Genomic DNA, 13050 nt, shown 5'->3' with positions numbered 1-13050 from the left:
AAAGGACAAAATAAATGTTATTCGATTTTTCATTAATCGTCTATATCATTTCCATTCTCTTTAGGCGGTGTGAAGGATAATATTGATAAGATTGCTCAGTTATGAAAATTGTTCCAGTAATTATAAAACGCACACTTGTCATAAGTAAAATCAGTTCGTCCTTCTCTTTTGATAATCTGAGTGCTTTCATTTCTCTCATAAATAACTATTATTGATATTTATTCAAACAACCGTGCTACATGTTTAGTTCACAACGATTGACGTCAAAAGATTTGATATATGACATAGTTTAAATTAGTGAAATAGTAATTACTCTGTGGCTAATGTCCTAGAATACAGGAGGGCATTCCTTGACCCATCTAAATCATTACAACCAACGAAATGACTTCATCCTACTTTCTCCTACCCGACAGTGAAGACGGAAATGACAGATTATATAAGAACTGTTTATTATTGACAAGTGTCCTCTAAAAGGGAAGAGAATGAGTAATTATTTATTGCAGGAAGCTAAATCCCTGCGAGGCATCTTACAAGTCATTTGACTGGAGAGAGAGAGAGAGAGAGAGAGAGAGAGAGAGAGAGAGAGAGAGAGAGAGAGAGAGAGATCTGTGACTTGTTTTTATTTTTCATATGAGCGAATATGAAGTTAAGCCAGCTATTATGATATCTCCATTTGCGATAAATTAAGCTCATGCCAATATTCTTGACATTTTTGTCCAAGGAATACGTGTTTTCGTGTTGAAAATATTAAATACTTTACACGCATATCTGCACTGATGTGAAAATCAGTCTTTGTGTGAGTTAATATATATGAATGCTGCGTTCTTCATTCCCAATATAATCATATGTTTTAAATCCGTTACCCAACAAAATTAGTTTTCTAAAGAGATTAATCAGAAGAACGGGAAACAATGTAGATGAATTCTTTTTCTTCTCAAGGACACCAAAGCTGCATTAGGAATAGAGAAGTAATACTCCTTGTATTTTTAGTCCTTGATTTCGAAGGAAGTTGAAATCTGGGTGTGACTAGAGGGATAAGGATATTTGTTACCGAGCTACCGTAGTGTTTTCAGGGTTCTTCAAAGTTGTGTTGAATATATGGAGTTATATATTCCTGGTGCCAAACTGAAGTGTTTGAATTTTAAATGGGATGTTAACGTTGAGGCGTATGAATACTTTAGCATGGTGAACGTATATCGCATTCACGTATTTCTAATGGAATAACATTTTAATTCGTGTTTCTATTATTTTAGAATGACTACAATCGGTAGCTTCATTGAATTTTAAGGAATACATTTTATGTATCGTTTATACGAACTTAGCTATTTATATTCTTGCTTTTCACATTAGCTATTAGATATTCGCATGTGTTTCTCAAGTTTTTAGCTTCAGGAAAGGTCTGTGTCATTTGTAAGTTACGAACTTGACAGTGGAAGTCGGTATGTTGTACCATAAATATTTGCAAGAATCCTGAGTAAAATATGAAAAGTTTGCAGATCTTACGAAGGCTTTCGGACTTTGCCAGTTAACGATATTAATACAAAAAGCATATCAGGCTGGCTAATCTGTATCAATTATAGTTACTCAATGAAACATCCTAATTTTTTCTCGTTCATTAAACTTCCGTTTGTGCAGTTCACCTCGGCTCAATAGGAAGACTCGTGATATTGTAACCATTCGGAGAAAGTTCCTACAACAAAGTAGATGCAATTGTTATAATTACAAAGGTACTTCCTTGAAGGTTCTCACATTCCAGCATGGAGTTTCTGTTGGGACCACTATACTGTCTCGAGGTTTTGTCAAGGACCTGATGTAGAATGGGAGTGCTTTTGTTCAGATGTGACTTGAATTAATTTGCTAATTTGGCGTGGGTAGCTGCTGAAAGAATAATCGCCTTGTGGTGAGAGTAAATCCGAACAAAGACCTCTTAATATTTTGGAGTTTCAGTGGACTGAGATGTTATATACATTTTGTAGAGCAATTGACTGGTAAACATGATGTAAACTTTATTGCCAGCAATTAAAAAAACCACTGAGTGACAAGTGAGGTGCTCAAGTCTATGAAATTTGAAGTTGTGCCTCATTCAGTGAATAAGAACAAAAAAATACACAATGTTGAAAGACTTTGGAGAGAGGTTAGACTGGATTAAGCAGCCTGGTAACATTATTTTATCCAGGTCTCTCTATTACCGGATTTCCAGATAAGCTGCTGCTCCATTCTTTGAATAGCTTGACTCTATCCAGCAGCCTTCAACTTCAAGACCAAATGAAGTCAGGAGAGAATTCAACTTTTGATTCCAAGAAGGTAAGGATTATTGAAAATTTTTAGTGTCACCAAACACTAGGTTAGGATGGGGGCGTCTAGGGTGTCCAAAGGTAAGAACCCAGCGTCCTAGGTTAGGTTAGTTCACAGGCTTTTTAATTTACACTGCCCTAGGTTTGTTAGGTCAGCAGGCTCCAGTCTCTATCCATGTAAAGACCTGTTGCCGCAGGTTTAGATTAAAGTACTTTGCCATATTTCTCGTCCCCGCCCCCCACCCAAAAAACTTTATCCCAGTGTGATCTCCATAATTGTATGATGTAAGGGGCGGGGATTACGGTATAGATCTAATATAGGAAAACCACTATTTCCACTCAGGACTGTGATTAACGTGAAAGTAAAAATTTCAGTGTTGAAATATTGAGACTATAAAGTGGGTCTTGCTATAATTTCCCTCACCACAAAATTGTAGTGATCTTAAATTAGTTTTAAAGCTGACTGCATAAGTTAAAACCATAGCTGCTTGCTGCATGCAGGAGAGCTATTGTATGTAGACATATTGGTACTTGTCATTAAATGACTGAAAGTAAGGTGTATGGAATATTAGGAATAAGGGCCAAAATGGGTGAAGTCGTAGACAGTTATTGTTTGGCTGGTTGCGGTGTTATGCCCATAAACACTGCCGTACGACTGACCAAATCAGTTCAGAAGATTCATGGATTAGCAGGAATGAAGTGGATATACGCTATTTTTAAAAATAGCCCAATCATAGTGTCTCCATAAATTTTGTAAAATTGCTTCAAACAATTTAACTGATCGGAAGTTCCACTTCTGCGTTGATGAATGTGTCGCTTCATAAGGAAGTTTTCTTGTATTATCAAATACTTATTTGGTATGATTAATGTTAAATGGTTAAATATATCGCCTAGAACTTTTTTTTTAAATACCATTGTACAAGATTCTTAGCAATAAGGCAGTTTGGAATTTTTACGCAGACAGGTACCATTATTAAAATTTTGTTCACCCATAACCTACTGCATAATGGTGTAAGGAAGTTTTACATAAAAAATATTTATCTGGGCAAGCTAAAAACATGGAATGGTGGCATGGTTTTGGTAAGATGAGAATGAGAGCTTCCTTTACTGTATCCACCGTTAACTGCCATTTTACACCTACGAATGACAGTGAAATGAGCCATTGTGAGGCATGTTTCCTCTTGTATGAGTGTGATATTTAGACAAAAAAAGAAACTCAAGACTTTGAATTTTAGATTATTACTCATTTGAATGCAAGAACTAAAAGGTCACTGATAATTTTGCGGTTGGGAATGGTCTCTAGCGTGGAGCAAGACTGGGAAAAAGACCGAAACAAGACTACTAGTAGAAATATAATTTTAGGGCAATAGACGATATACAGATAGAAAAGCTTTATACACTGTTTACCAAACATTGGAAAATTGGATGACTCGGTTAAGAATAAAATAACTCCTACCGAATTAAAAGAGATGGATACAGAAGTAAAAAGGAGGAGATACTATAGTGGAAGATGTGCTGTGAAGGAAGTGGGCATAAGACTTTATTCAAGAATAGCCTGTGCTTATTTCATTTCCTCCCATACATGCTTTAAGTTTGAATTCTATGAAAATGCGGGTTTGAGAATATAACTGTAATACCGTGTTATGAATAGGAATCTGACAATTCTTTCTTGTATATGTAAAATCTAGGAACAATTATGAAAGAACCTGTACCTTAATTAACATAACCATATATTTCCTTTCTAGACGTGTGGTTGACTTGGAATGGTACTATGTCCGGGATAACCAATTCAGGAAGACTTGAATTATTGGCAGTAACATGTCCTGCACAAAACTCCTAATAGCAAAAGACTCTTGATCAACTTCGTGGACGCCCACTAGACTTGCACTAGTGAATTCTGATGGAAAATTTTTGAATATTCACAGAGGTAAGTGATATCTTGAATGTTATGTATCCTTGCTCAGACGAGCCGTAAATATTTAAAACTCAACAGTAAAGGGAATGAAATATAATGGTCATGGTTTTTAGGCCGTAAGTTTCGTTGTATGGGGAGCCTTTAAATCTTTATATTGGCTGAATTATGTCTTGCAGAAAATTAATTTTAAGACCATTCCTTGAAAGTATCCAACTTTTCACAGTAACGACTACACAAGTCTGAATGCTTTTTAATATTTTGATTAAACTAAATCTTGAATTGTCAAGGTTATCCTTGGAAATTAACCTTTTGCATTTTTTCAGGGATGAAATAGGTTCTTGAAGGACAAGAAATTGTGGATCAATGTAGCGATATGAAATTATGGATCTATGTGGCGACACGAAATTATGGATCAATGCAGCGACACGAAATTATGGATCAATGCAACGACACGAAATTATGGATCAATGCAGCGACACGAAATTATGGATCAATGCAGCGACACGAAATTATGGATCAATGCAGCGACACGAAATTATGGATCAGTGCGGCGACACGAAATTATGGATCAGTGCGGCGACACGAAATTATGGATCAATGCAGCGACACGAAATTATGGATCACTGCAGCAACTTCTCTTCGCTTACCACTGTACAGGGACTGCAACTCATCGTTAACTCTATGATGTTGCAGCCATAGTTCCTGTTACATTTATACAGCACTTGGCAAAAGTTTTTAGTTATGCCATACCGCTGTAGTATTAGAAAGGGTTGGAAGTCTGTTAGAGTTTTCAATTTAATGTTAAATATTAACTTGCCAACATCACCTAGCAAGCTATGGTGTCAGTCATTACTAATGGCAAGATTCCAGATGGTTAACTTTCAATGTAGCACTGAAACTGATCTCGAGTAAAATTAGAATTTGATTCTACATAATCCTTGATATAACGTGTAGGTGCATAGGAAGATTTTTTACAATCTTTGATTGCAGTTTGAGCTTTTTCACTTATCCTATTTTGTTATACTATGTATCTCCAATACTTACATAGGAAAAATTGTAGTAGGTTCCAGTATTAAAATAATTGGATCATCATAACTGTTCTGATAGTGCCATACTGATAATCAGTGAATACAAAATCGTCACTCATTAAAGTAAAAATTCCAGATTATAGTGATTGAGATTTTCACGGTCTTTGGTTTTAAGAATGGACAATTTTTTTTTATAGATGTTCATTGTTTGCTTTATATGTTCAAAATTACATGTGATAGTTAGGTACTCAAGCTAAGAGTTTTAATCATCTTTGTCAGTTTTGTATATATGGCAAAGTTAAGTTATAATTTTAGTTTTGTTTATATGGCAAAGTTGAGTTATAATTTTGGTATCACGAATGTTGAGCGTACACATGACTGATGATCTTAATAGAAAAGTTTTGATAAACCTAGTATTTAATATGGTGTGAAAACTATGAAAGTAGACAGCTCACTCAAGCTAAATATTCCATTTTCAGGCCATCACTATCGACTTTCCTTATTTCCATGTATCTTAAAGGTTTTCTGACATGCTTTCATGTGGCATTAGATTGTTACCATTGCTCCCCATTGGTTAGTATACTTACAACTAGAGTACAAGGATTGTTTTTACTATTGATATTAAATATTGAGCGTTCAAATACTGTTGCTCTTGATTTTTTTTTTACATTGGTTTTGTTTAATGTGTTTTCTTTGTTTCAAATCTTTTCCGATTACAAAGTAACTTGGTGGCTATCCTTTGACCGTAGCACGATGACCATTTTCGTTAGTTGCAGTTTAATGTCTTAATGCATAAAAAATTTTCCCCATTCTCCGACCTTCCTAATACAAATAAATAAATAAAAGCTTGATTTTCCTACTCTTGTTAACAGGCGTTGGAACTGTGAATGGTAAGAACGATGTTCAGTGCCAAAGGACTCTTCGAAAAAAAATTAAATGAAATATAGTTAAAAATACTGAAATATAATTTTGTCGTATATCAGTCAAATTAGCACATGGGTTTCAATTTCAGTTGATAGAACCGCCCCAATTCAAATTTAAAGTTTCACTTCATTCTCTTCGTTTTGTCGTCCATCTTTGTTTCGTTTTGTTAACAGATGTTTTATTCAGTTCTTAACTTGAGCCGTGCTCATATTTTTCACACCAGGTTTGTGTTTATGCTTAGAATTGTGCTTATCCAATTTGAGGTACTTGCAATTTCATTTTTACATTATCGGTGTTGAGAGGCTTTAGCAATAATTTCTCTATGCGTAGTTCAAGGTATTGTTTAAAGTTTTACTACAGAAATTAACATTATTTGGTATTGTGCTGCCCAGAAAAAAATCGTATTTTTTTATGGGCAATTATGGATTTACCTTTTCTATTACACAAGTTCTAAATTCAAAATTGGGTAAACAGCTCAATTGTTACCATACGTACCGAGGCTTTTCAGCTGTAATAAACTTAGTTCTTTAATTGAGTAGTCATTCTAGGTTAACGTAATTTACCATGCTTGTTCCATGCTGCAGCCCAACGACACGTTTTTCGAATTAGAACAAGAGATGGTTTTTATTTAATAAAATTTTGTTTTCGAGATTTCTTTCGTCTTATAAATAAATCTCACAACTTCTATTTTGAGATTTGTGATTTTAATAACTGATCACTTATAACTCTCAGCATCGTACTTAAAGTTCATGATATTCATATATTTAATCTTTAGTATAAATTGGAGATAATTTTAAACACTTAATATATTTCAAGCTTATCTTTTCATAAACACATCCAACAGCATCTTTATTAAAATAATTTCTTGAATGATAATTAATGGACACGCTGTACCTCAGTTAGCCCAGCAATAACAATTCATTATAAAACTCCGTTAAAAGTTACTGCCTCTCGTATATCATTAGAAATTTATATTCAACGGTTAACTGATGTTAAGCCTAGCTGTTGTCCATTTCGGAGTATGATTTACGTTACTGTAAGATGGGTTCCATTGCACGTGGAGTTTTATCTTGAATTTTCTATTTACCTTTATGTAATTAAGTTGTAATTTTTCTTTTGAGTAAGCTGCAGTACCTTGAAGTATGCAAAGGGATATTGCTTAAGTCTTAATTGATCTAGAGATAACATTCGAGAATGTTTTGCTTGAACTACTATTGTAGTCTTATTCGTAGATTTTATAAGTGGTCTGGATAATTAGTTCAATTCTCCATGGAATATTTTCTTGAAATAGTTCTTGTAATGCTATCGACTGTAACATTTTGTGAAGCAATGCTATAATTTTAATTTTTTGTTAAGAGGACTTCTGTAATTGGGACAGCTCTCATTCTGCCCTTTTGAAAGAAATTCCATTTCCTCCCTCACGGCGGCTAGAAATTTTTAGAAACTGATCGGTGGCTACTGAAGTACCTGGTTCAGCAGTTTGCTATTGCTCTGACTTGAATACAGTTCAGGATGTTCTGACCTTTTAACTGACGCATAACATTATAGGACATTTTGCTAAAAGTTAAAATGAAATTCCAGCCTTCTCTATCACTTCACCTAGAGTTTTTAGGCATAGAATTACGGTCGTTTATTGTAAGAAATTCGTGGATGCAACCACTTTTCGTAAGGTTACCTTAATTAGCAAAGTCAGTCTTAATATAGAGTACAATTAACTAGAGGCGATAAACCAAGAATTTAGAATATTGGAGGTAAAAATTGGTGGTCTGAAGCTACATGGTGTATTAATTCTTGACTCTAACAAGGGATATTCGAAGTAGATGTGGCATACCTAATGAGAATTCTAAGTAACACCATAAAACTTGACTGCCACCATTATCCATAGTCTACTTAACTAAATTTCTTACACCCACTAAGCCTCTCGTCCTTTACTTTAGTAATTTCTCATTCGTTGTCATGATGTATCTTGTACTAAGTCTTATAAATAAGATGCGCATTTAGTGTACGTTTAACAACATGAAATGGTTTTATCCCTGCAGGTGATTTTTCCTAAAGTTCGTATATGCTGCTATATAAAAAGCGGACGTTCAGTTAATGCACAGTGGTTTCGATGTTACCTTTGTTTTTAATACGCGATATTCTACCTTAGGGAGTTTTCTTAAAAAGGGCTAAATGAGAAGCGTAATGCAAATCTCTGTAACCTGGGTTATTGCAGTTATTCAATAAGTTGCTGTAAACATTTACTAGTAACTAGTACAAATTTTTTTCTAGGGATACTTAGGGTTTGGTGATTTTACAGAAGTTCTCTCTTTCAGGTTGTGTGTAAACTGGAAAGATTACAAAAATTTGGAAAGATTATAATAAAGAACTCTTGGAGTCAACACTACAGCGTCTCGAGGAGGCCAGCGAGTGTTCTCAGCATAGGGCAACCAGGCGGGCGTCATCGTCCATTTCAGAAAATGGTCCAAACTCTGAGTCATGAAGAGGAGGTTCAAGTTAGATACCGAATTGTTAAGAGAAAGAAGCCCATCTCGTCCTTTTGTTTTCCTTTCAAATGTGAGTCGGTTTTGACAGTGCCCAAGAACTAGCTCGTTTTCTACTTGAGATATTCAAGGAAGGAATTGTTTATCTGTAACACCTTGCAGTTACTCTGTAAACCAAGGAAGCTGCCATCAGGCGCAATGTTTCGATTTTATATATTTTGTCTTGACATTTGTTGCAAATGTTGGTAAGTTTTCTCATGACATACTTGGCATTTTGTCCAGCGAATGTGCGTTGTAGTGCGTAAGTTGAATTTGGTATTAGAATATTTAGACTTTGGTCACTCAGTTTATTGGAATTCAAAGATTTTTCCTAGTTTTTCCAGGTAATGCTCCTATTTGTAAAATTTTTACTTCATGTATGAATTTTTCACTTTGTTACTATATAATTAATGAAACAATTCTTTCCCCGCCTCTCTTTGCCTTTAAAATTGGTCATCCATCAAGCCTTTAAATTTGGTCATCCATCAAGTCGTCCTTAACATCTTGCTTTATGGTACTTTTCGTTGCAATTCAAGGTCCGTGGGCCTCCTGAAAAGGGGGTACCAGCTTGCGCCGTAAATACCAATTCTCGCTTTCTGGTTTCTTTTCATTCTTTGTACTTGACATAAAGAAGGATTAAAACATCACAAAAAGCCAACTTCAGGTAATTGTTAGAGGAATCTTTCAATTGCATTCTATGGACTTTAAGGTTGATTGATAGTGACCATTTGAAAATTGTTCATTGCAGTCTGTTTCATAAAATTGCACTCAAAAGGCTCCAAATTTAATTTTTAATTGAATGTTATAACCCGAGAACATGGAATTATGAAAACATTTACTTAGAATGTATTCGATGTTTATGAACTTGAAAAGGGAGGATCTCTTTATAGAATATGAACAAAAAATTCAAATTTTTAGGTTTAATGTGCATTCAGGGTATAGCTTGGTTCATTGCATGTAATGTCTTGGTATTAGAGTATTCGATAAAATACAAGCTTTGATCCAACCTTAGTCTTCCATAATAGTTAACTTGATTGATACGGGACATGAGTCTAAATTGTTAACAATCACTTCTAGACCAGTTTCTATGTTTGACACTAAGATTTTTTACATGGTGGTGGTGGCTTATATTTCATACCTGCTATTTTTAGAGATGAATTTGGACACTGGATTTTGTTTTTGTTTTATACAATGGTCTCTTATGGAATATTCGCTAGGTTCTCTCTAGTCTTGCTTTGCCCTTTTAATGTATTTTCTGTAGTCCTGCTTTAACTTTAAAATTGTTCTGTTGTTCTCTTGCCCTGCTTTTCGCTTTTAGATGGTGGTTTGGTTCTTTTGTCATGCTTTCCTTTTATGTATGATTGGTAGCAGTGCCCAGTATTATATCACTTTAAACGTAGTTTATATCACTTTAAAATATTGACAGTTGATATCCATCATGAAATTGTTCAACGAATTATTTGTTGTAGTATACGTCGTTCAATGCACGATAACTAAAAACAAATTTCAGGTTAGATATAGTAGATGTCTTCCTACAGGCTTAGTTAAATTCAGCCTTTTAAATGTACGGCGTGGAAATACTCAGTGAGAAAAGTGACAGGTGATATCCATCATGAAATTATTCTCAACGAATAATTTTTTTTTAGTCTTCGTTCAGCACGACAGCAGGTTGAAACAAATTTTCAGGTTACAGTAGATATCTTCCTACAGGTCTAGTTAAATTCATATTTCTCATAACCCTAGATAAACTTAAAATATATCAAAATTACTTCTCAGGGCTGCATGAATTCATAGAAGCGCTCGATTTTCTTTTCTACACTTAATTGAGTTTGGTCTAGTTACATTCATAGACAGTTTCTTAATAATGGGAGTATATTATGTGAAAGTCTTGGGCTTATCCAGAAGTTTTCCAAGACATCTACTTTTTACGAGTTTATACAAAACTGACTTAAAAATATACCTTGGTTTGTTTGGTTTCTATTTATTTAAAATTAGTGATGTGGCAGTTTTTCTTTTGGAGCTTTTAAAACTTCATGGTGTTTCCTGAACTTGGGGGCCATTTACTTTTATGTATTTCCTGAACCTTACGGTGAGTTGAGTTTAACCATACTGGAAGAAAATATGCAATGTTATATGAAGCTTTGTATTTAGATAAATTCTAATGATTATCGTCCAACTTAAGATAGGTAGGGGTATTGTATATAGCAAAATGAAACTGAAGAAATCACTGACTTTCTAAACACCACCTGAAACTTTGGGCTCTTGTTTTTTTGGCCTGTTCAATTAAGGAAAGTTTTAGTAGGCTTTGGATGGCCTAGTTTAAAGTTCTTCACTAAGATAATGTAGTCAAGATTTGTAATAAGTTAAACCAGCATATAGTGGGACACTTAAGAGAGCCTTCTCTTCTAAATCTAGGTTAGATTGCTTTTAATTGTAAGAAGAACTTTAGATTCCGTAGATGATTTTGAAGAAAACTTTATTTTTAAGTCTCTCTCTCTCTCTCTCTCTCTCTCTCTCTCTCTCTCTCTCTCTCTCTCTCTCTCTCTCTCGGAAATTCCTTAATTTCTTTAGCCTAATTCTAGTAAACTTGGATTCTTTGAATTTGAATGGGGATTAATTTTCTACTGATATTTTACTTCGCTGCAGAAGGCTCCAACTTGAATAATATATTTTAGTTCTGATTCTTTAGTAAGTTTATGGTGCACCGTTAAGATTCGTGGAACAGTTTCTCGGTATCAAACATAATTTATATACCACAAGGTAAAGCGAATTTGGTTGCACATGTTGCAGAAACTGTTTGATATCTGGTGTTGGTAGAAGTAAGTTTTAATGTCAGTTTCCAAGTGTTGCTACACATTATAGGATAGAACCCAGGAAACCCTACTGTAACCCTTAATGCTGCTGTTAATAAAAGTAAAGTAATTGGAGATATTTGGTATTCAAAGCTAAAGTTTTTAGAATGTAAGAATCGATTAGTGTATACCGAGATATTCTTATAAACCTACCAAAATATTTTTCACTTGAGCTATTAAACACACACTATTCCAATGAGATATAATTAGTTAAAGCATAGGTATTTGCTCCTTACGCAGTGGGGTAGTTTGAACTGAGAACGTGTCAATTATCATAAGTAGAAACCCTTATGTTGGTTATTCTTACACTTTCTTTCAAGAACATACTCCTTCATTCTTGTTTTCTGTTTCTGATCTTAATCTTATTCTGAAATGGCAAAATCCCGAGAAAGTGTGTTAAGAGACCTTGCAAACTTTCGGAGAAATTTTTCTACCAGTAATCCGAATCGTCCGAAAACCTTTCAGTCCCACTTATTTAAAAGCTTGACAGTGGATTTTTCGAGACGGGATTTAAACCGATATTGATGTATTAGTAGGGAATACTTTATATCATTTCAAAATTCACTTTTGTCTTGTATAATGTTCGTAAAGTTAATGTAAAGTTTTGATACCTATAGTAAGTAAATTCTATGAATTCAGAACAGATAAATTCTTACGGTGCTTGTATTAGCGAAACGAATCCAAACATAAGCATATCAGGCGCACTCAATCTTTGATATTTAATGCTATTAAGTTATGCTTGATTGATGCGTAGATTCGTGAAAAATTAAGTTTGAAAATTGAAATTACTTTTTATCATTAGCATAATTGTGAATCTTTCATTCGGTAACCATGTAATCCTTTAATTTTAAGTAACTTGGGAAACAAATTTGCGGTAAAAACTGATCTTGTCTGAATCAAAACTTATTCTTTCTACATAACTTTAAATACAGTAATCTCAGGTCCACGTGACCTTTAGCTTGAGGGAACTCTGTAATGCTAATCAATTAACTAGTTTGCATGACTTGATATCTTTTTTCTATTCGGACCGCAGTCCCTAACACATTCTCTCTCTCTCTCTCTCTCTCTCTCTCTCTCTCTCTCTCTCTCTCTCTCTCTCTCTCTCTCTCTCTCTCTCTCTCTGTGATAGTTTAAGAAAATGCGGAATACAATTTTAAGTTTCTTTTTAGGATACTTAGTCTAAGAATGTTTTATAAAGAGTAATTTTACCATGTATTCTAAAACCCACCGGGTTAATAGTTGATAAACTCAAATTATCTCTAGAAAGGGAGACCTCTGGAGGAGACTGATTATGATTAGGGAGGTGATATTTTAGGATGTTAAGTCTTTTGTAAGATTAAGTTGAAACAAGTGATTCCCTTTATTCAGTACTGTTTTTAATGTGCTTATTTAAAGGCGTAATAATGACTTAAGACATTAAGTAATTATGGTCTCGAATACCGTACTATATTTTTGCATATCTTGAAGCTGTTACCCGAAGGATATCAGCCTGGCCCATGTTAACAGCGCGATAAA

General features: G+C 34.4%; 1 long non-coding RNA gene across 1 annotated transcript; it reads left to right on the top strand.

Annotated features, from left to right (window-relative positions):
- Positions 1-1043: 1043 nt before the first annotated feature.
- Positions 1044-6169, top strand: LOC136850723 (uncharacterized). Its single transcript, XR_010856712.1, has 3 exons — positions 1044-2304; positions 4040-4221; positions 4533-6169. It is a non-coding gene; the product is annotated as an uncharacterized lncRNA (long non-coding RNA).
- The last annotated feature ends 6881 nt before the right edge of the window (positions 6170-13050 follow it).

This window comes from Macrobrachium rosenbergii, chromosome 22 (assembly GCF_040412425.1).
Source record: "Macrobrachium rosenbergii isolate ZJJX-2024 chromosome 22, ASM4041242v1, whole genome shotgun sequence".
Taxonomy (NCBI): domain Eukaryota; kingdom Metazoa; phylum Arthropoda; class Malacostraca; order Decapoda; family Palaemonidae; genus Macrobrachium; species Macrobrachium rosenbergii.
This window is presented reverse-complemented; position numbering and strand designations above follow the sequence as displayed.